This window comes from Squalius cephalus, assembly GCF_949319135.1.
Source record: "Squalius cephalus genome assembly, chromosome: 14".
Taxonomy (NCBI): Eukaryota; Metazoa; Chordata; class Actinopteri; order Cypriniformes; family Leuciscidae; genus Squalius; species Squalius cephalus.
In genome coordinates this window covers 24,172,046-24,197,667 of record NC_137135.1, presented here as the reverse complement: position 1 = coordinate 24,197,667, position 25,622 = coordinate 24,172,046, and the positions used below count along the sequence as shown (strand labels likewise).

Below are 25,622 nucleotides of genomic sequence, written 5' to 3'. Positions count from 1 at the left end.
AACGGTGCGGAACACACCGAAAAAACTGGTCCAAAAATGGATTGGTCCATTCGGTCCATCCCTTTTAGAGTTTAATTTAATTTAATTTAATTTAATTTAATTTAATTTAATTTAATTTAAAATGTACACAGTCAGCATTTATTTGATCAAAAATGCTGTAAAAAACATTTTAAAATGTAATTTATTAAATTACTTTTCAGTTAATAAAGTATTAATTTATATAATTAATACTTATGAACAGATTTCTAATAATTTCTAAATTATTAATAATAGTATTTTTTTTTTACTAACATTTGAATTATTATATAATGGAATGGAATGGAATAATCATATAGGCTTTTGCTCAACAGTATTTCACGCAAACTGTTAATCTACCGCTCTTTCCTATTTCTATGGAAACAGCCCTTCTCTGCAATGGCTTCCTGAATTATGTCATTATCTAGCCCTGAACTCACCGGATGCTCCAGAGTAATCTAGGTCCAGATCTGAATCTAGATCGGCAGATGCACGTCTGTTTGCAGTCAGATATGTGTGGAAAGAGCATGATTACGAGCTGATGGAGGAGAGTGATAGCATGCGTCGCACATTGTGGATGTAATTTATCTCCATGTGAGGTCACCGCACCGGAATAATTCTGTTAAATTACGGTTCGCAAGTGAGTGTCACTTTAATAAGGAGTAAACCGATAACATGCTGCCGATACCCCCATGACTCTATCTCTTCCACACTTTGCGTGACCTTGTCGAATATCTCAGTGACAGCAGTAAGGAACCATCAAAGCAAAAGAAGCGGTTATCGCCAGCGTGCACCAATGAACATGACCACCAGGCGCACACACATAACAGGATGTGAAACAGCAAAAAACGACTACAGCAAAATTCCATGGAGAGAGCAGATATGCATGCTATGAAACAGCGGGACCTTGAAATAATCTTTTGTGCATTCAATGTCTTGTGTGAATTAAATTATATTAATATTCGGATCCCACCATAAACACCCAAAATGATTGGTGATAATGGGGTTTTTAATTACCTCTTCTTTGTACATGATTAATGAAAATTACTGGAGTGCCCCACTGATCTTTTTGAAAAATAATACAGATATAATTGTTGCAATTAGTGCACATGAAGCCATATCAAAGCCAAGTGGTTGCAAATGTTTTATTCCATAATTTACTACTCATTAGAGCTTGATTGACAGCCTTATAGAGGGGGAACCAGCAACATATCTATAGGAAAACAACCAAAGCCACAAAACAGAAGCTCACAGGGAAAACACAAGTTAACAAAAAACTCGCTCGTCTGAAAGGTCAGCTGAAAGGTCAGCTGAAAGCATCAGTTGAGATGCATGGACAACAGCACCCACAGAAAGATCCTGAGGACATCCTCTGCTTCTCAGTGATACATACGTCTTTTGAAGTGTCCAGGGAGCTGCACTCACTGGGTTATTTCCCATAAAGACATGCAGCGTTTCACTTTCTCTCTTCTTAAAAACACATAGGAGTGGCGTCCCACAAGTAACACGGTCTACGTTGTCAAAATAGAAGAGCCACCCTCTTAACAGAATAGCTAACTAGTCATTTAACACCTCAGGAAACGTGGGCAGATGTTGAGATATTTTATGGGAATGTTTTGTCTTCAAAACAAATTAACCACTATAGTAGCATCTGCAACATCCTTCATTTGTGCAGCAAATGTTTTTGACTTACCCCAAAGACAAATGTGTGACATTTTTATAAAACAAATATGTATTTTAACTACAATAAATACGAGATATATGAACAACCTCTCTGTACTAGTAACTATGTACTAAAAGAAAGAGTTTATAATAGTCATTTGTTTATGAATTGGACTATGCTGGTTGTGATGCAAGTTTGTTTCACCAAAAAGAACAGGCCATTTAATCATGAATAGGAGTACGCTGGTCATGCTGTATGTTTTTGAATAATGAAAAAGAAATAGTTCATAATAGTTCAATAGTTCATAGTCATGAATCGGACTATGCTGATCTCACTGTATACTTCTGATTCGCTAAAAAGAGCCGTTTCCATTTGGTTCATAAAAGTCTTCTGACCATGAATCAGACTACGTTGGTCATGCTGCATGTTTTTGATTTAAAAAGTTCATAACAGTCATTGTAATATACTTATATTGGAAGTCTATGAAACGAGGCATTGCTCTGGAATAAAGGATCAAATACACAATAACAAGACATTATATATAAATTAAAAGATATGAGCTATACAGTTCTGTTTTTAAATCCTCTGGAATACCACAGACTTCCATTGTAAGTGCATTACAGTGAATGTGATTTGGTTATATAAACTACAAAAAAAACAGGATTTCTATTGAACCTGTAACATTCCTTTAAATGCATCTGCTTCTCAGCTCCAGTTAATGTGTCGTTTCACCCGGTCACAACCACTTAGCTGACTCAACACTACCAGTGTGCTGTGTCACTATAAAATGGAACCTATCCAAAAGCAAATCACTTCACATTCTCCACCTGCACATTAAAGTGCTGATGTTCACTTCGTTGAAAGCATAACAGCAGTCCCGTAGAACATGGGCAGGTGAGTGAGACCTAGATAAAAAACAATGCAAAAGCATATTACTTATAAAACTATCTGAATCACAGTTCTCTGTTCATGGTGGTCTCTGGCATGAAGCCAAGTCATCTGAGGATGGCAAACAAAGTGATGGCTTTGTGTTGATTAAAGAAGGATCCCTAAAAGGCTTCGTACAACAGCAGGTGGCACAGCATGATGGGATTACAGCATTAAAAGCTATTCTTCTGTCATTCCATCGCAAACACTGAGTGTAATACCCTATACATTAAGTTTAATAGCCCCATATTCGCAAAGGCCTCAGGGACTGAGAGGGGAAGAACACCGAACACCGGTAGGTCAAACAGGGACGGTCATCGCCACACTGCACAAGGGTCAGCAAAGGTCTGGTCGGAAAAAAGCAAAGATTTATTATTGACTGGTACTTCATGAACTTGTAATTTAGTCAAATTGTTCTCTATGAGATTCTATGGAATGACCGTGGACTTTTTCAAATAGTAGAAGGCAATTAAATACAGGGAAATAATTGGCAAAAGATTATAATGTTTCAGAGGTCAGAGCATGCATTAACCTCTGGTACTGTAGGTCCTCAATAAACTGATTTAACATACTCACGATTTGTGTAAAAGCTTTTTTTTCTCCTTTCTATTGACCTAGTGGGCAAACGAATGCTTTTCAAAGCAAAAGAGCTGAGGCCAAAAGGACATTGTTGGCTTGTTTTTTTTATATTTATAGATAAAAGCTGAAATGTCCAAATACAATGTCCACTGCTGAAGACTCCACTGCTGTCAAGAGCAAAACCTTCAAGTGCACATCAGCACAACACACTTTTATTTTACATACAAGAGGAAAAGGCCCTTGACAGCTTGTGGTTGCTCACTTTAGCAGGACTTTAACAACACACAATTGTCGTCTAGTTTGATCCTGACAGACAGGACCACAATTGCACACACACACAAAACACATTAACCTCTCAGATACATGCCATATAACTGCACATACAAAGGCATTTTTTCATCTGTTTGCTCAGAGTAGCACGCAATAGTCTATATTTCCCAGGGCTTCAAACTAACTTTATATACACAATAACCAGTTAGTTTTCTTCTGAGAATCACAACAATTACTCAGGAAGTTCATTTCAGTAACATAGGAATGTAAAACGAACTAACTAAATAAATGAATAAATAAAAATGTATCAATCAGTCAGCAGCCATCGTCGGGCCATCAGTGAGCATCTGACGGTCTAGATTTTGTGGTGTGTTTCACACGTAGGCGAGACTTTGCCGGATTCAGCAGGTTGAATCGCCGTTGGGCCATCGGTGAGAGATTGGCTATTCAGTTTAGATTACGAGTACACGAGAATTTACGTTATCTTACATGAGCGTTCCAATATGCAAATATTTACATAACACCATGAGCCGCCTGGAATAAAGAAAGTGAACTTTGATATTTAAAATGGTAGGCAAGTGTTGCTTTGTTTACGGCTTGTATATCTGCAGTCCTAGTTTTGGTTTCACCTTTTGAATGACGAATATAGACTGTTGATACTTGCTGATAGCCTATAGACAGTTATTTGCTTACATGCAGGTACAGAAAGCATGTGCTAGTTGACAGCAAGCTGTGGTCTTTGTGTTGTGTTCAAGCACAGCTTTTTGGCCCAGACACACAACAACACAATTGGCTTTGTTGCCGTTAGTTCTTTGATGTCGGCTTGGTGTGTCACGGCCTTTAAAGATCTGATTGTATGAGACATCTGCAATGCATCTTGTTGATAATTTCCATTTGGAGACATGTCAAAAATAGGCTAGCATGCAACAAGTAGAAAGAAGAGTGGGCCTTGAGTGCTTTATTATCAGTTTAGGCAGCAGATTATTGAAGGAGATGCCCTTCACTGTAGGTTAAGGAACTTTTGGAAGTCATGTGTGAACAAAGTCATGCTGGTGTTTGTAGATGAAATTAGGCCATTCCCAACCTCTCTCTTAAGATGAGGCAGAGGACGAGGAGGAGGAAATAAAGTTAAAAACATTTAATCCAATGCAAAATGGATTCTGAATAGAGAAAAAACTTTCTCTTTTTTTATACAAAAAAATATGAAAATATCAATAAAACATAAGTGGAGCCAGAGATATCTAAACACCTCTCAGTGCAACTCTGAAATTCATGGAAAGATGAGAGGACAAAACCAACCTGTTCCAAACAACTTGAGGCTGTTTACTGATAAATAAAATAAAATTCCGGAGATGAGGGCTGCCTCAATAAGCATGGCAAATGAATACATTAATAAAATATTTGAGCATCAAAGACAGCTCTCCAAAAATTTAAATGTAAATGTAAAAAAAAAAGTATTTGCTTTAAACACATTACGTTGGAAGGGAAATAAATATTGTCAAACTGTACAGAGGTTTTAAGACAATAGCTTAAAAGGAAAGGATTGCTTTATCTCACGCAAAGAGTTGAATTTTTTTTTTTTATTACATTTCTAAATGTTCTATTTTTGCAGTGAAAAACAAGCATTTATGGCAGTTAGCTGCGGTTGAGTGAATCTGAGACAGGGAGTAAAACTTCCGTCTTCAGTAATCGTGTCCAGCTCTCAGTGGCTCAGCAGTGCTGTGAATGCTTTAAGCTCATAAACAAGCTTTCTTCCATTTTAATCAACCTTTTCAATTAAGAACTAATTAATACCTAACAGGAGGGAGACCTGTCACTTTGAGGATAAGAGAGACTCTACAAGTCACTGTCTCACCGTGTTACGACCTGCGTGTCTTGTATTTGTTCTACTGTATTGCTCTGTGTTCTCTTTCTCCCTGTTCCTTCTTGTTCTGTCTGATTTTTGATAGGTTGTCCAGCGATGGTGTGTATGATCGTCATTGGTTGTCCAGTTGAGGTGTGCACAATATAGGGACGCTGCCGGCACTTGACTGGGAGCTCGTTGTTTCGGTCGCGATCGGGTTGAGAGCACTTACAGTAGATCCCTCCTCCGGCCGATGATCAAATTTGTCAAGTGCAAGTGAACGTTATAACAATAACATCTGATCATGTTTCCTTATGTCTAACAATATGTTCCAAGATCGCGGGGCGTAGGGCTAATTAATTTGAAATCCATTGTTGCTTTTACAGCTACAAAGCTGGGAGCACTAAATGATATTCAAAGTCACATTGCATGCTTTTAACATTAAATAAAGCACATAAACAGGACCTGAGATTATCATTGCCACACTTTGTGTTTGTTGTTCCAGCCGCGACGTCGCAGAAAAATAGAAACCGTTTCTAAAATAGAATCGTCGCATGTCGCCGTCGCGGCTGGTTAGGACAAAAACTCTGATTAACGTGGAAAAGATAACTTTTATCGCGCATCGCATGAAGTTAGGACACGGTGTAAGACACGTACCGAAAATTAGCAGGACGAATACATGTAACGTATAACACCCCTAATTACTATTTAATCAAATGTCAAAGAAGAAAAAATTATTTTTATGATGTAAGGTAAAGTGGTCAACCTCAACAATGGGCCAGGGCTGTGCTGGGGCAGGTGGGGGCAGTTGGGGGCCAGTTCTACGCTATGAGAGAACCGCAGTAATTTTAATTGTTTACAAAAGCAATTCACAGAATTGCAGTATCTAGTATCTCTGAAGTACTTTTAAGCATTTAACTATATGCCTCTTTGGAAGCCAACATTTCCTTATAAGTAAAATAAAAGTACAGTTCCACAGTACACTCCACCAACTTTCTTTGTGCAGACAAAAAAAAAAAAAAAAAAAACCTTACATTTTTCAAAATTTGCAGACCTTTGTTCTGAGGAAAGTCATAAGTTTAAAACAACATGGGGTGAATAAATGCTGCGGGAATTTTTATTTTTGAGTTAGATATCCCTTCAAATGATTTTAATTTTAATTAAACCTTTGGCAAAAAAAATCACAAGAAAAAAAAAATACATTAACAATATATATGATTGTTTCAAATAAAACAATCATGTTGAAATGGCACACTTAAGCTGCTTGAGCCCAAATATATATGTACACACAACATAAAAATATGATCTGTATCATATATAAACTTGTATCCGCACAAAACTATGTGATTGCACAAGTGGACTTTAAGTTACATGCTAGACAGAATTTGTAAGTCACATTGTAAATACGCTCTTTCCATAATGCACTAAATCATGTCTAAACGTGGATGATGCATACCTAAAGGGCAAAGATTTCCCAAGTTCTCACATTTTAAAATCAATTTATAAAAAGTGTGAATATTTGGTTTCATTTTTAGGGCTGGACCCGAATATTAGAATATTCGTTCTGTGGGTTGGTATTCGATTAAAAAATGTGACATTCGAATATTCGTTGTTGTTTTTGTTTTTTTTTGCACACCTGGGATCCCCCGCGAAACTGTTCTCATTCGCGCTTGAATAAGGCCGGCGACACACTGGCTGCGTGGCGTGAGCGTCTCTGCTGCGTGGCGTGTCCGTTTTTATTTCGGCTCCCATGTTAACAGGTTGGAGTTTGCACACTGCCTGCGAGAGACACGCGTCTCAGGAGCGGCTCGAGCCACGCGGAAAACGCGTGCATGCTAGAAATAGAACCGACGCCTAAGTGTTCCAGCAACGGGAGTATTCTCTGGCTAGAGCGCAGAACAGCGGAGTTTGTATGGACAGAAGTGCATGCCTGAGCTTGTGTTTTGGGTTAAGCTGCTGCTTTGACATTGTGGAAAATAGAATAATAGAAACAAAATGTATTAGCCTTTTTACCCGTTATTATCAATCTAAAATAATCTCGTTTTTAATTTAACTTAATTTCGTTTTTCTTTATTTAAATTTCGTTTTTCTTTATTTAAATTTTGTTTTTCCTTTATATAAATTTCATTTTCCTTTATTTAAATTTCGTTTTTCTTTATTTAAATCTACCCTTTACTGTGTCAGTAATTTGTTAGTCAGAAAAATATTAGACTACCTTAAAAGTATTGCTTAAGTTAACAGACCTGTGTGTGTGTGTGTGTGTTTTATATCACTAGTGCAGTGTCAGTTCTCGGAGCATATAAGCCCTGCCCATCTATATTGCACCAAATGCACACTGCACTCCCTTGTGAAGTCGATTGGATGAACGGTTCTCGAAATAATCAAAATGCAAACGGACAGACAGACACATAGAGAATACTGCCTTTATTAGAGAGAAGAATATGTTCAGCACCCTCTCTCCGAAGCTTCGAATATTCGATGTTCATTACTACCGAAGCTTCAAAGCTCAAAAAATGGTATTCGGACCAGCATATTCATTTTGCAAATCAACTAAAATGCAGTTTTCGTCTACTAAAATCAGATGTAATTTTAAAAGAAATTGTCTAAACTGAATATAAAAAAAATACTTTTTTTTTTTTTAAATCGCAACACACTGACTAAATTTAAGAGACAAAAGCTACGACCAAAACAAAAAAAACAAAAATTAAATGTAGATGTTGAAATTCATTGTAAGCTAAGAGTATACAAACATAACAGCACAGACACAAAGACACCGGAGAAAACCGCCCAAACTAGGCTGAAAGTCTGCATTAGACCACAAAAGGCTGGAATAAACGTTTCTATTACTGCTGAATTTATCATCCATATAAATGTGGCTGCCTGAATGTAAGGTAGAGAAGAAGGGGCTTTCAAGGTGATCTGCTGCACTGCGGAGCGGAGTGTTTATTTCATCCTTTGGTCAATCAATTGCAAAGGGCAGTCAATCGAGCTCATAGTCTTAAAAGGTTTGTGTGGACTTCCCTTTTCAATAAGCGTGAAAGAGAATATAAGCAAGTTGACTCAGGTAACTTCGGTAGCACCTTGAAGGACACCAGAGCCCAATCAAGCAGAGCTGCATTTTTTTAGTATATTCACACAAGCAAGAGGCCCATTTAAAAGGTAAATCACAGCGGATCTCATTTGGGCTCAGCCGGAGTCTCCGCTGAATTGATTGTAGCATATGGGTCTAATGAACTGGCTCTTTTGTAGACAGTGGAGGGGTAGCACCACCCAAACAGCCTTACTGGGCAGAAAGATGAGAGTTTAGAAATAAATGTGTCTTGCTGTCTGATGTAATTTTCTCCATCTCTCCCTCACCCTTTATTCTTTTTCTCCTCCTGAGGATAAAACAAGTGTAATCTACACTTAATAAATGGACTGGCTGATCCAAGTCCTCATGTTTTGGTTACCGCAAATGAGTTGATGCTTCAGATGGGAAGTATGATGGAAGAAGATGAACTCCACCTAGAACTTTAACTTAGTTTAGAGTCCATCACTGAAAAATTGACAGCAGAGGGGCCAGAGTGCCTGAGAGAACTGGTGCAGAGATGGAGGAAAGACAGAAAGAGATAAAGGGAGACAGTGAAGAAACAGAAAGAAACCATGAATAACAAAGAACAGAAGAGAAAAGGGCAGTAGTGATAGTGAACTTGGGGAACTTTTAGTGAGGGCTAAACAGGACCCCTTGAGTTAGTTGCTAACTGCTGAGGTGATATTCCTGCTGAGATGAGATGTGTGTGTCATGCAGACCCAGACACTGACCTGACTTTTGGCTGTTGAACTGCTCAGGGAATACAACTGCAGTGATTAATGAAACCACAGCTGAGCAGGTGATGCTTCAGTCTCCAACTGAAAGACCCACATCACACAGCAGTGGCACATTATGGCTCAAGACATATAAAAATAAAAATGTATTTATATATAACTGGCTCCGAACCGGTTCAAGGAATGAAAACAAAAACTGGAAACAAACTAAATTTAAACAAGAACATGAACAAAAACAAAATCAAGTTTAAACGTTCTGAACAAAAAGTTAAAGGAGAACTCCGGTCAATTTTAACATTGAGCTAATTTTTTTGTCAATTTGGAGTGCTGTCAATACAGAGAACAACGACAAAAATCGGTGTTGCCTACACAGTGTTATCCTCTTTTTAAAATTTGCACCCTGTTGACTTCAATGGGGCAATATTTAAACCTGCTTTTAGCCTCTTTACATCCTTGATGTGTCATTACAAGTGCACAGGTCATGTGAGTGATTCCTTCAGAGTGAACACGAGTGTAACATCATTTTTATACATATTTTTCACATCTACTGCAGTCAGGTTCACTCGTGTTCACTCTGAAGGAATCACTCACATGACCTGTGCACTTGTAATGACACATCAAGGATGTAAAGAGGCTAAAAGCAGGTTTAAATATTGCCCCATTGAAGTCAACAGGGTGCAAATTTTAAAAAGAGGATAACACGGTGTAGGCAACACCGATTTTTGTCGTTGTTCTCTGTATTGACAGCACTCCAAATTGACAAAAAAATTAGCTCAATGTTAAAATTGACCGGAGTTCTCCTTTAATAAGTTGGACTTATTGTCAAAGTTAGTATTGTGGCTCTATGTATGGTCAGACACTAGTGTGTGTCACCATTTTTTTTTTTTTTTTCCAAAATCAAGCTTAATTGGAGTTACAAGGTTTTTCATCAGCGAATGTCGGAGATTTGTGTCTTGCCCGCCATTAACGGCCGTATCTGAGGCAGTAAGTGAATCGCATTAAGATCTTATCAACTTACAGGTTATAAAGGTTATTGTAGCTATGTGGCCGGTCAGTTTTTACTGTCGTTTAATATATTTGGCAAAAATATTGTGTTATAAAAGACGAAGTGTTACGCACAGGCTGTATTGGCTATGACTAGACGGTAAATACCAGACTAAGTACGCTTCTTCACTCCTAAAATACATCATAAAACATCAGCCTTTACAAACATTGTTTTTTGAATAAAGAAAATGCTGAACTTATTCAAAGAACCAGTTTTTTATTTTATTTACCCTTGCACTGCAAACAAGCAGATACAGTTAAATGCATTTAGGACTTTATTCATGATTGAGGCGGGTGGAGCTACATATGAGGTATTGCAGACAGTTTGAGGATCCACTCGTTACAAGGTTAAGTCAAAAGCTCAAAGCATTGGTATTTTTTGTAATCAAAACAAAAATGTTACAGAAGGATCTCATGAACAGAACGTTATATAAACGACCCTATATATATATATATATATATACACACACACTATTTTTTTTCTTTTATCAAATTTTTGGTGAGTATTAGAGACCCTTTTAAAAACAAAAGAATCTTACAGACCCCAAACTTTTAAATAGTAATGTATATATCAATTTTCATTGATAAGTAATTTAAAATAAAATAAAATGAAAATATAAAGTATATATTTTATTTATATATATTTTTTTCCCAATTCAAAATAGTATGTATGCATGTAAATGTTTATATATAATTAAAGTTTGACAATGTAAAGATGTACTAAAGCTACATGAACCTGCACCTGAATCCACAATGCTTTGCTATTTTTCTCTCATACAAAAATTCAAACTATGTTTACAGCCTTTGTGCAAACAACTTATATTACCGCACACACAAACCAGTGGCACACAAAATCTTTAAAGCCTACCTTAATTATGTTGGGGAGATGATACTATTTATCTCGCATATCCAAAGAGGGTCATGTTTGTTTGGTCTCACTGCTGTTTTCCACAGGGAGGAATCAATTTAAAATGTTAAATAGGTGTCAAGTTAGAAGAAACGCAACAGCTATTAAAGAGCAGATATTCATCATCACCTCCGAGGCTCCTCAGCGGACAATTTGACAATGTGAGCTGCACAGGCAGCAATCAACAGCAAGCTAAGAGGTGGCTTTCTGTGACTCTCCGAAGGCCCAGTGTCCTAATCAGCGTTATTGGCTTCATCCAGCCAGAGATCTGGGAAAACACAAGCGGTTTCTCACAACCGAAACATTAAAATCGCTTCCACCTCATTTCTCTGTCTATTCAATAGCAGTAGAAACACCTATTCATCATAGCCAATATTCCCGCTCCCACCTAATAGCAAACGCTGAGATCTTTAACTGCCCATAAACGAAGCCTCCAAACTTCAGAAGGCCTGCATCAGCAGCCTTGCCTGGGGAGGTTCTGGCATGACTACTCTTACAAAGCAAGATTAATTAGCCTGTTGAATGGAGACTTGTCTCAGCTGTGGCAATTTGCTTGTGCTGCAGCCGGCGCGGGGCGGCCTTGGGACCTCCCGTGGATTTGCAGCAGGGTTGGGGAGTTCCAGCGGGGGCTCTCGCGTCGCTCTTGGCTCAGCTCGGTTCCTCAAGTAGGACACGCCGAAATAAGATGGAGGTGCTCTTTCAGAGAGGCTGAGCCGCCTGGATAAGTGAAAGCAGGTGAGGCAATTACTCTTTGTTAAGGCGCTGGGCGATTTGTTAACGAATGAGACGAGGGATGCGAACAAGCCGTCCTCCACATCAAATCTGCAAATTGCTGTTAATTTACCAGTGCTTTAAATAGAACGTCCACTTTAGTTGGCTAAGTAAAAGTATGTCAGGGCTGGATGGAAAATTGTGTTTTTAACATTTTGCACACATTTATCTACTAAAAGATAGCAAATAAAGTTTTGTTGCTGAGTGGGAGGGCAAATATCACATCTTTCTTCAGTAGTACAGCTCCATGGGGAGAGAATTTGTGTGTTTAGGTATGTGTGCGTAGGTTTAGGCTCTTTTTACATCGATGAGACAAGAGTGTCATAGTCTTTCATGTGGTGGCCTGCAGGTGATTTTCCACTCAGCTTCTAAGAAATGACAGGTGTGACCTTTCAACAGCCAGCACGTCTTTCCTCACCTCAAGACCATCTCCCTTTGCACCCCGAGATACTCATCGTCTCATCGTCCGTGCGGACATCAGATGTAGGGAAATGCACTAGCACACGGGACCCCACAGGACCCCACGCCACCCCAAGCTACATGGTGCGACTAAAGGACTCGCATGAAAAATAGATCACCTAATGCCTTCAGATAGAATCATTCATCAAGGATAGAGGGAAAGATCCTTGCCAGCGAGTAGCTTGCTGTGCTATGTATCGTGCAAAATATCTGATACACACAAAAACCATGCCAAATCTGAGGGCCACAAACCCTCTCCCACTGGTACATCGTTTACTGGCTTTTTGTTTTCAACTCTATCCCAAGTCGGGCAGGATCAAGAGCGGGCTTGTCTTTTAACACAAAGCAATTGTGGCTCATGGGGACCGAGAGCAGGATGAAAGCCACTACCCCTGGAGACGGTAGCCATGCCAACTGGAGTTGAGCAACTAAAACCAGTTAACCTCAGTGGCGGCAGTCCAGGCCCACAGGTACGCTAGGTAATGGTCTGTCCCCATTTATCCCACCCTCTGCTGATTCTGAACCGCCACAGAGGAATTAGCTTGAGTGAGAGGGCAAAAGTTATCTGCACTGGAGCACTATGTGCAAGATGACTTTCTTAGCATTTGTTTCTCTCTACCACAATGTCTACACTGAAAGCGGCAAAGCTGCACATCACTTCTGCCTTTTCTCTGACAATCTAGGGGTTGCATCAATATTAAAACTCTGACCGATAACATGAAAAGCCGATAATTATTTACGTTACAACCAATAACCAAGAAATGGCATGTAATAAAGTGGCTTGTAATAAAACACTATTTAGTGAAAATAAATAAAAAATAAAATAAAATAAAAATCAATCTTTTTAATAGCTATAGTGAAATTAAGCATTACAATATTATAATGTATAGTATGAAATATCTATACTGATTTTAAGATTTTAAAGATTAAGTGATTGAGGATGGCAAAGGTAAACCATATACAGTATAAAATATAACTTTATAAATAAGGTTAATATAGAGTACACAGTATATCCCTAGCGAATTATATCGTATATACTTTTATTTGCAATAGAGCTGGCTTAAAAAAAATGTCAGGTATTATTTTTATAACAAACAAAATAATTTACATTTACAACTAGAGATGTCAAAAAGTATCAACTTCGGTACCAAGTGTTAAAAATGTGACGATACCAGCATTTTCCTCTAACATTTTGAGCGCTGTTGAACGGATTCTTAAATACCTCTGATTGGCCATTGTGTTGACGCGCTCAACATACTGTATATGTCTGTGATTGGCTACAATGATCAACGCTTCAAAAACATTTTTAAAATCATAGTTTAAAAGCAGGTGTCTATCAGCGGATCCCTAATATATCCGCTGATAGACGGATCCGCTGATATACGCCACTTTCAAAAGCTCCCAAGTGTATATAAGCGCTTGATGAAGATCAATCATCAAAAACAACATGTTTTGAAACGTTGATGGCCAATGGGCAATGAGAGACATATATATAGACATATATGGCCAATGAGAGACATACATGTTGAGTGAAAGGGAAATGCTAGAGGGAAATGCTGGTAGCGTGACAACTATTCACAACCAACCAAATCTGTGGTGTTTGTAAATAAATAAAAAATCATGACATTTTCAAATCAAAATCAATAGGAAAAACAAAGCATTTCATCTGTTTTTCTGTCAATCTATCATGCACTGATTTAAAAAAAAATAATAATTATTATTCAGATAGAAAATTAGGAGAAATTTCAAAGCCTGAAGGCTCACTATAGCTGATTTGGTGCCTGAAAACATGCTAATGAGGGATATCCAGGAACAAGCAAAGTCTGCCAGCGGAGACGTAGTGGGTGGAAAACACAACACTTCAGAGGCTCCAATACAAACAAAACGGAGACAACTTCAGTTTTTGCCTAGACGGCTCTAATTGCCCCCCTACACAAACTGACTCAAGCTGTATGTTACCAGAGATTCATAAACCTTTGACAACACTATTGACAGTAGGGATTCATTGATCCCACTGGGCTTTGTTTTCTCTTCTTTGAGATTCAGTGTGGAATTTCAATTGTGTTTGTGCTATAACAATGTAAAAAAGAAAACAACAAATAGGAACAATAGATAGTGTGCCAAGGGGAGGGGGGAAGTATCTGAAATATACACTACATGTTCCTCTCTATCATAAGTTGAGCTGAAGATACCCCGAGGGCCCTCTCCTCTCTTCAAATTTACTTCATCAAACCCTGAGTTCTTACAGTTTTTGCTAGTCACATTCTTTTCTGTGTATTTCTCTAGGTTTTTGAGGCTATAAAAGATCGGTCCAGATTTGTGCTAAAATGATATCCTTCACTACCATCAAAAAGAGGGACAAAAAGAAACAACAAAAATGTAATTGTTAACGAGTCAAACAGCAATGCTTGGTTAGCTGTGATTCTCTGAGGCGCAGCACACCGTCGATCTGTCTGTTTTGTCTCCTCCCGTTGGCATGTTTGAATTGGTTAAGCCGAGGCCGGGGGCCCAGTAGTTGCAGGGGGGAAAACACTCTGTGAGAATTGTGATTTTGTTTCAAACAGGCGGCTCTGGGAACAGAAGCTTCAAAGTAGAATCTGACCTGACTGCTCCTCCTGTGTCCTGGCATTTTTTTGTGCAGTGGAATGGGAGATGTTATGTTTGAAGGATGCTCATTTAGAGGATGCTCTCTTTTGGCAGGCAGGTCCACTGAGATTTTCAGAGCATCTAGAGATCCAGCACAGCTTGATTCAGATCCGGAGACAATGGAGAGACACAGAAACGGCAGAGGACAAGAGGGAATACACAAGCATGTTCCTTTGTACAAGCAAATGAGGGCTGGCATTATTGTTGCTGATCTGTTTATCATTCAATTGTCCTTTTTCGCTCAAACTCGCCACCCAAAATACAACCAGAGAGAAAGAGCGGAGGACAGAAAGTAGGATGCTCAAAATGTATGACAGGAAGTTGGCTGTAATGAAGTGAGAGCAGATGTTTCAGGGTTTCAGCAGCAGGTAAGTTTCTTTATGACAGCATGTAATACAGATGCACTATATGACCACATCAAAAAACAGTGTAACGGCTATAAATAATTCATCTTCAACAGGTCTGTACATGGAAACGATCTTGAAGAGAAGAAAACAGATGTTTTATGCCATTACATTTACAAACAAAACACGCCGAAGCTAAAGGACAGGACTTTACAGGTCTTGCATCCCATTCAACATTAAACCGTACTGAAGTGATGACAAAAAAGCTATGCCTTCATCTGACCCACTAAATTATAATTTCATTATTCATTATCAACTGCCTTAGTGATTATGTATTCATTACATATATCTTTAGTCAGTTAGATTTTATTTGAAGAAATTAATACTTTTCTTTGGCAAGAACACATTCAATTGATCACAAGTGACAGTAAAGAGATCAAAGATTTAGGAGTGCAACAATACATCGATATGGATCGATGCATCGATCAAACGTCTAAAGACACGATGCATCGATGCCACAGGTAAAATATTGATATTCGGTCCCTTTATTTTGTCACTCTCCACATCCTCACATAACGTCCATCTAGGGGTGGGCGGTATGACCAAAATTCTGTTTCACGGTATGACTAATTTTATTTCACGGTAACGATATATTTCACGATATAGTTATATGTAGTTATTCTCGAAAAATCTGCAAAAATGGCTTTGTATAATAAATAAACCCAAATACTTTAGAAATGAAAAGTACTTCACCTTGTTTGATTTTTCTTTTTCTTTTATTTGGTGAATTATTTCTTTGGTAACTATTTTGATAGCTAAATATAGTAAACAAAACACACTCATCAACTTTTAGATGAATTGCCCCCACTTTAAATAAAGTGTTGCTGATGTTATTGCTCTACTTCTTCAATCAGTTTATAGGCCTAATATCTGATTTTTTTATATTGAACTATTCTATTCATAATAAATTAGTTACTTCCTTTTAATTTTGTAGGATATTAGTAATACTAGTTATGTTTAAATGTGTTCCCCGGTAAATTTTTGCTATGTCTGCTGCTGCTTATACTGCGTTTTTAGGGGGCTTGTTTTGCTCTTTTTGTGATATCTGGCAACCCGTCACCTGGAGCTTTAATCAAGAGAAGTTCAGAAGTGTCAAGTTCATCAAGTTCAGAAGTGACTAGAAGGAGAGCAGCAGTCTGAAAACCGAACAGCAGCTACTTTTAGTGTTGACTAAGTAGTGTAAATTAAACACACCTTGTAACTGCGTCATTATTTTACCATAGCCCGTGGACACTGACATGTCTCCCTCTCAGTGTGTGTGCACGCGCGCGTCTTTTGCATCAGTAAAATGCGATCGGTTAATTTGAGTGTCAAGTTGTAATCACGTATCGAATCAAAGGAAGATTTTATCAGCTGGTTCAGTGGCCAATTGTTTGGAGTTAGAAATATATAACTCGCGCTGCATATTTAGTAATTTTGCCTCAGATACAGGATTATACATTCGCTTCAACAAGCAGGTTGTTCATTACCAACCGCTTGTGTCATGCTGAATGCGATGTTCGTGTTTAAAAAATAACTATACATAAGAGACGGAAAGATGCATTATTTAAGGTTATTTCTATTCGTTACGATATTTATATATGAACAGTTGTTGTCAAGTAAGCTTCATGCTTTCCCCGTTGCGAACGTGCACTCCTCTGTAGCCTACGGGTGCCGCACTGCTGCGCCTTTTTTCCCGAAAATATCACGTTAACAACAACCCTTTAGAAAACGTAATTCCTTTGTGGATCCTCTTGATCAGCTTTCTCCATGTTTCTTTGACAAATCTCAATGTCTCAGTCTCACGCACGCTGCATGTGAGTTAACCACGGCCACTTATTTACATGTCACGGTATACACGGAATAAAAAAATATGTTACGATTGACATTTTCTACCGCAGTAACGATATATACCGTCATACCGCCCAGCCCTACGTCCATCTATACATTTCCGCCAAATCGTGCGCTTTCATTTACTCACCATACTGTCTGCCGGTGTGTCTTTATTACGTTATTTTTCACAGCTGAAATAAGACGCCTTAGATTGACTGAACCCTAAACACGTTTTGTCACAAAAGCCGGTATTGTCCACTGTCAAGGCATCGCAAGTTCATGTTTCACAGAAGAAACCGACAAGCACCCTTGTTGTTGGTGAACACAACCTGATAAGTCCATTTTAGCGAATCAGTGCGCAGTATTTAGGTCAAGGATGCTAGTCACTTCGAAAAGACGTGCTAGCTTAGAGGAGTTTCGTCAAAGCTCGTCATTATGCCGAGTTCACACTGAATGATTTTAGGCCCGATTTTCACTCGTCGACAGGTTTTGCGAGATTGCAGACAAATGCCCGAAATCACAGGCAAATCGGTGCTCATTCATGCGAGTGACAATCACGCAGTGTGAATGATCAAAGACACGATCTGAGAGATTCGCCGAAGCGTTGTCGACTCCCGTGAGACCTGAAAACTACATCGGCAATGAGCCTACAGCCAATGAAAGAGCAAGATACAGGGCAGCGGGATGTTCGAGGAGTTGTTATAGACCAGAATATCAGTATTTTAATAGATCTCTTTACAATTATATCAAACAGAAACAAAGCAAAAACATTTGCTTGACCAGCAGCACATAACAAAATTACTAATTTACCCTCGACTCTCTTTGCAAAACACACAATCCTTGCTCCCCTCGTCTCCCCAACCATTTTCTCCTGCATAATCTGATTTTCTTTTTCTCCTTTTCGCTGCAAATCAGCACACACAGACAATTTGGATCGCAATCATTTTTAATAACAATTTGGTCTCACGCACGCGTGATCTTGCGTTATTTCCTTATCACTTCTCGCGTGTTTAGTTGTGAAATGTAGTTTGTGGACCAGACAGAAGTTGTTGGCGATTCTTCCTATTGTAGAGTCATGTAGTGTGAAACCCCCTGTCGTTGATCCATCGTGCAGTGTGCACACAGCAGCAACTGAATGATACCCCAGATAGTCGTGCAGTGTGAAAAGAACAATGACCTGACTATTTTGAAAATCGTGCAGTGTGAACTTGGCATAAAAGTGATCGAGGATGGATAATTTCAACGAACTTGATGAGCCTGTGATATCTTCTTCGGGGCGTAAAAGGAAAATAAAAGCTGAAACTTTTTCACGGAACCTTGCTAAAGCAGCACGTTACAGTGGTGAGGGAAAAGCTCCCTGCTTGTAAGCGTGTAATCACAACAAAGTTTGTCAGCCGTCTATGTTATCTGAGGAGATTAAGGTTACGAAGATTAACTGAGTGTTTTATTATGTATCATAGCCATTACTTGGTTTTGTTTAACTCTGAAACATGAAATGTGGAGTTATCTGCTTTTGCCACACAAAAAAAACGACTGTTGGAGTTATCTGCTTTTGCTACAAAAAAAGTAAAAAAAAAAAAATATATATATTTACTTTCAATGAACTTTAATTTTGTAAGTTACCTGTATTTTTTTTTTTTTTTTTTTTTTTTGTTGTTGTTGTTGTTAATATTACTTAAAAAAAAAAAACTTAAAAAAACAGCTGCAGTTTGATTGATATTACTTGGAATGCACAATAAAAAGACCCGTGATTTATGAAAATGAACGAGAACGGAGTTATCGGTTTTTGCAAATTAACTCTGTAGTAAATGTCCTAATTTGGAGAGGGTGTGCAATTATCAGAGTTTAATTAAACGTTCATGTTATATATTTTGTTTGCATTTGTGAGGTAATACGTAACTGGTTGTGTAAACTTGGCACATAATATCTAAATATCGATAAATCAATCGATATAGCCCTGAATCGAATCGAATCGTAAAGCAACATTTTTTGAGGTATCTGCAAATATCGTATCGCTGGCTGAGAGAATCAATATCATATTGTATCGTGATGAACTGTCCGATTTACACCCCTACAAAGAATGATGATTTCCACAAATATATTGAGCAGTACAACTATTTAAAATATTGATAAAAATAGTTTCTTAGGCACCCCATCAGCAAATTAGAATGATTTCTGAAGGATCATGTGGCATTTCTTTTGTAATAATGTGCACTGATCATGTATAAAAAATAAAAAATAAAATCATGTTGACTTTAAATTTAAATTTGAGAATTATGTCTCTACAGCCTTCTCCTGACAGGGACGGGCGTTTTATGGCTTTACTGTACAGACTGTGCTCATGTACACCAAGACTGACAAGGGTAAAGTGAAATGCAGGAGCTACCCAATGCCAACCATAAAGCCCTTTGAGCTAGAGAGCTTTACAGCTCCAGGCCCACACCCAAGGAGAAAAATATGAAAAAAAAAAAAAAACGGATTTATAGTGGTCTCTACTTGCCTTTTACCCCCAATATTTGCAAAGATGAAACCGGATGAGGAAATTATATTACGGAGACCATCAATCAATAGCCACAAATATTAATACTAGTTTCCCCCTGTCCCAATATCTCATCAGCTCTGTGGTACCGTCTGGCAAAATGCCACCCCTCTCATTCGTTGTGCTCACCGACCCTGTTCCCAACTCTCCAATAACCATAAACACTTCCACACACACATAAAACACACGTACCACCCCCAGCCACCAGCAGGAGAGCAGGGAGCAGTGTTTACGGGGCGAAGCGTCACTAGTGAACGGCAGGGATGATCACGGTAACCTCCGCTGTGACAGGCCAAGCGGGAGACAGCTTTTACTAAAGACATTGACGGGGACTCTTCTGCCATCGCAGATGCTAAAACCTTTTTCGGAAGGAATGTGGAGGCAGAGGAGGTATCAGAGATGGCATGACACGCACACGTCTCATTCTACTTATTAACGTCACCTGGATTATTTAATCTGTATTGACACTGACATGTTTGAAAAAAAAAAAAAAAGCCTGTTGCGTCACGTTTTCTTTATTTTTCATCAAGACTTGAAAAAAAGCCCATTGTCTAGGGTGATTTCAGTTATGTTTAAACTTTTATTTAATTTAATTTAATTTTATTTATTACTTTATTTTATTTTATTTTTTAATCCAGTGAGATGCTGGATCATTATTATTATTATTGTCAAAAATAATGCAAAATGTGTTGCAGTGAATAAATTAACTTTGACCCTTGTAACAACACTAATAAACAAATTGAAATGAATGAAAATAACCAAAACTAGCGAAAATATTAATACTGATATTATTCACTCAGATATAATATTATTATACTTTAAGAAAAGCTTTTTGTGGAGCTTTTAGGCATGTTTTTGACACCAATCTCAAAAACTGAAAACCAATCCAGTCTGCAATGAAGTCATCTTCACATCTTTTCCAAACATGCAAGCAACCTTGAATATGAAATCTGACAACTCTTACAGAAAATTACCAGTCTTTGTGTTAAATCCGGTTACGCCGTTCATACTTCTCCCTTAAGTGCTGGTAAAATGATCTCCGTGCCTCTTTGTATTTGTGCCAAATCAGATTGTGCCTTTGTACACTAAAGCAGAGCTCTGAGATTAACACGCAGAAAGGTTTGTCTGCTTGCTATGCACCAGTGACGAAAATGATGTCCCTCTCTCGGTGGACACAAATTCCCTGGAATTTAATCACCTGAACACAAAGAGCAGTGGAGGAATTCAGCCCTTTCAAAGGAGGACTAACATTATCTCATTCAGGGTAAGACAAGCATCACACACTTATCCAACAATGGGCCAAGCAGAACAGTAAATTGTGCTGTATAAGTCCATAAAATATTTTAGAGAAGTAAAGCTGGTTAGTGTCCAGGCAAAAAGAGTTTTTCGAATAGTAAATTGTCTATTTAGTGAATTAAAAAAAGTCACTGGTGCACAAAGGTAAAAATATCTCCTTTGCATGAACAAGGAGCTCAAATAAAGTAATACTAAATATAACAAATAAAAGAGAGGCAGGAAGAGATAAATGAGAAGAAAATGTATGCGTGTTGTCAGGAGAGAAAGAAAGAGAAATAAATTAGGTAATTAAAGTAGTGAGAATTAAGGAAACAGAGTGAAAGAATTAAAAAGTCCTTTAAAATTTGCAAACTCATTTCTCAAATGTCTCTGCTTGACTTCTTCACTGATGCCATTAATCTTCTAATGCAGATTTCCACCAATTTCCCTTCATCTAGGTGAGTATTGCCGTAGATTTCCCTCGATGGCCACGCACTCCAGTGCCAGTGCAGTCTGAGCTCCCACCTAGTCCGGCAGACACATCCTGGTTCCCTAATGAAGACGGTGCATCCAAAACAATGAAATAATTGACAAGCCCCACAGAGCTTTCTGGAAAGGCCCCCAGTTGAATATTCCATTCAAATGTTCTGCCAAAAACATGAAGATGAAGTAGTGAAAGAAATAACCAAACTAATACAGTAGAAAATAAACACACTCCTTGAATATTAAATTCTGGCTTATCTGTATCCCTGACTTGAGAATATTACCAAAAAGCAATTAATTAAAGACAGGGACTTGACCTTCAATGCGCACAACAACACACCCCTTTGCTGATGGAGACTGGAACACATTAGCTGATGTGAGATTAGAAAGGAAAGAATGAATTAATCAGCTCTAAGTGTGGGATGAGAGGAAGGGTGGAGGATTAGGACAAGCTCTGTATTTGTAGACTTTGGAGCAACTAGACCGAGGAGGAGTCTGTCTGCTCCACATTCAAACCTAAAACTCTTTAGCCAACATACTTAAATTCCAGTTTAAAAGTTTGGGGTCTTTCTTATTTCTGTGAAGTAAGTCTCTTATGCTCATCACCAAGGCTGCATTTATTTATGTAGTAAAAACAGTAATATTGTGAAATATTAATACAATTTAAAATAACCATTTTCTATTTTAATATATTTTAAAGTTTAATTTATTCCTGTGATGGCAAAGCTGAATTTTCAGCAGTCATTACTCCAGTCTTCAGTGTCAAATGATCCTTCAGAAATCATTCAAATATGCTAATTGGGGATCATAATATTTTGTGGAAATTGTGACGATGTGTTTCAGGATACTTTAATGAATAGAAAGTTCGAAAGAACAGCATTTATTTTAAACAAAAATGTGTTGCAACATTATAAATGTTTTTTTACAGTCATTTTTGATCAACTGAATGTGTCCTGTCTGAATAAAAGTAGTATTTTTTTTATTTATTTTTTGTCTTACTGATCCCATACTTTTGAATGGTGGTGTAAATACAACTTTGTGCCAGCAGAATAAATAAACATTTCACACAAAGTGCTGGCTGGGGAAGACTTTTTCAATAATATCTCAAAATCTGTCATGCTTCAGAGGTTTACGAGTGATTGGCACCCTGACACCCACCCACCCACATCAAAGTTTATTACAGTTCATCACCTTGCCACCAGCAGAGTAATGACATTTAGTCAATCCTATAAAACCCTGGCAAACCTGCTGGTATAAATCAATGCTCCTCCACCTGCGCTTCACATCCGTAACTCAGGCCACATTCCAGATCATGTTAGATACCAGTCTTTCAGAGCGCAAGCATGTGTTTTTGAGCGAAAACATCCCCGCCACCCCCTCCGCCCCCCTGCAGCTGTGAAAAACAGGATCAATGTGCATCTGTGCTGACAAGCAGTTAATAATAAATCCCATTAGTACAAGCCAGAAATCATTTATTGTGCTTTTTCACTTCCTGATCCACCAGCTCCCTTATCCTGTACTCTTGCGATAGACACATAGACTTCAACTGCCCCCGGAGTCTCAGGGCAAGGACTCAGGTCCGCTAGCTGCCACAGCTTGTTATTTCCTCATCAGATATAGCATAGTTTATAAAACAATCCAAAATGCATAGCTCTCCAATGCAGCACAGCAACTGGTGTGAAGAGCTCACGGTCAAGCGCAGTCACGGATTGCCCTCTGCAGGACACTGACGTGAACTGCGGGTGGAGAAGTTGAGAGAGAGAGAGAGAGAGAGAGAGAGAGAGAGAGAGAGAGAGAGAGAGAGAGAGAGAGAGAGAGAGAGAGAGAGAGAGAGGGAGAGAGGGAGAGAAATCAAGATAAAGAACAGAACTAAAAATGAAAGTGAGAAAAATAGCAAAAGGACAGTTCAGGGTGACCATTTATATCAAAATATCTCAAACGCAAGACTGCGGTGCTCCTCATCCTGTTATGGTCTCCGCTCGATGGATAGGAGGACTGGATTAATCCCGGCACTACAGAAAGGTCAGAGAAAAAGGCTGCAAATGTCAGTGCAGTTGCAAGGACAACCTCTCCAGTGACTGTTGCCACGGCCACCATCAAACCGGAAACCTTTGTTTGTGTCCGGTTTGGTGACATCACCAATCACCACCACAAAATCAACGATATTGAAGAGCAGTCAATAAGCACCATCGCTGAGAACCGTTCCTGTGCAGTCGTGATCAAACGCAAGTGGAGAGAAAGATACTTCCTCAGTTTCCTGTTTAATAAAAAACTTCAAATTATATTTAAATGCAGCATGTTGACGTGCCGGAGAAACGACTGAATTCATTTTCTGATGGCCAAACAAACTGAAATTCATCAAGACAAACGTCTGCAGAGTGATATGTTTATTTCATTTATTTTTAAATTCCCTGACTTGTAATAGCTAAAATAAACAGAGAAATGGATAAAAAAAAAAAATGTCCTTGCCTGCAGGTGTTTGTGACAGGAACCTCATAACCAAACATGATGAACGCTAACATGATGAACGCATTGACGCAAAAATTGAGTTTGTCTATCAATACAGAAGAACTTTTTTTTTTTTGCTATAACACCAATGATGTTTATTTCATTTTGGAAAAGCCATATCCATTTCATAAGCTTAAATGACAGCCAATTTAGACATTTTCCATGCTGTCGGTTAATATGCAAAACATAATCAGAGCCATTTCCTTGGTCCCTCAGTGGTGTGCGCCGTGGCACGCTGGGATAACTCTCGTCATGTTGCGTTTCCCTAAACTATCAGCATTATTTACTGTTCTCGACAGGTTGGAGCGAGGGGAAAGGCGAGGAACATCAACACCCTCTCGATTGCATTACAAATGTGATTGACAGGCTTATATTGGCTGGGAAAGCTTGCCACTGCATCCTAATTTGCAAAGTCAGTACAAACTCTGAGAACATCATCTGCTGAGGAGAACAGGACTGGGAAAACAAACTAATGAAGGAGTCTTTTTCCGCATGATTTTCCTTCAAATTTCACCCACTTTGCACTAGTTCGCTCTGTTTATCTTTTTCGGCATTACAGTCGGCTGCCACCCCCTTAACACCAGCTTCCCGGTTCTCCATTAATATGGAAGTGAAGCATCTGTTATGGTCTCACTCAACAATTAAAGAGTGCATTCTCCTTATTAAAACAGAGCTCTAGAGGAGCGCAGGGAAGAGACCGCCTCCTGCTATCATACCACCGTGTTTTCGCACTTAATAAACTACCGTGCTGATACCAACTTAACCCATTTCTCTGCATCTGAGACCATGAATGGAAAACAGCATGTTTTAGCGAGGCTGACCTTAAAGCTTCTGGCTATATCTGCCATTCAAGACTGCTTGAGCAATACGCTATACGTTCCCTTCCTTTGAATGAGGATCAATGAAATGAAAAGTGAAGTAATATAAAAATGCATGTATGCTTGCTTTCTTTCTTTAATGATTATTCCTCAGGCAACTATTTGCAGCCGCAGTGTTGCAAGATAAACACATTTTTTATATGGACGAACTCACGAAGGTTTCAAGCAAACTAATCCTGCGTGTAAACAACAGTAAATCAATCAAAGTGAAGTTGAAGAGGCGACAGTGGCGATCTTAGGGGGTTTTGCGATCGTGCAATGGCGTTTCAAAGACAATAGGGGAGAGACTAAAAAAATATTTTCTGAGCACTGCTTTTAACAGACTGATTGCTTTGCTAAAAAAATTACTTCTGGCATAGCCTGCAGTGTTTGATTAGAAACAACTCCCTTGTCATCACAAGTGTATGATTATGGCATTAGGCTGGATTCTTTGACATCAGGATTTGCAATCAAGAAATTGGCTGAGCGGATCGATGACGACACCTCATCTAAAAGGAGCCTAAGAATCAATTAACCAGTGGCACACACGTTCAGACATAACTTTTAATCTTCTAATGCACCGCTGGAATATCCGGCCCCTTAAGAGAAAGCATCGATCCCGCACACTTCTAATGCTCACTCACTTGAAACGTTTCAGAAACCTTCAAATGTGATGGCAGTCAAAAAAAAAAAGATAAAAAAAGCCACTCGGCTCTATTATATATATATAGATATATAGATATATATATATATTAGCTATTCAAAACAGATAAACTGGAATCATTTCTTGCACAAATAAAATCTGTGTAACTATTG

General features: G+C 38.5%; 1 protein-coding gene across 8 annotated transcripts in view; it reads right to left on the bottom strand.

Moving 5' to 3' along the window:
- The window catches only part of diaph2 (diaphanous-related formin 2), a 441,959-nt gene that overhangs the window by 324,785 nt on the left and 91,552 nt on the right, over window positions 1–25,622 (bottom strand). The window lies entirely within an intron of this gene.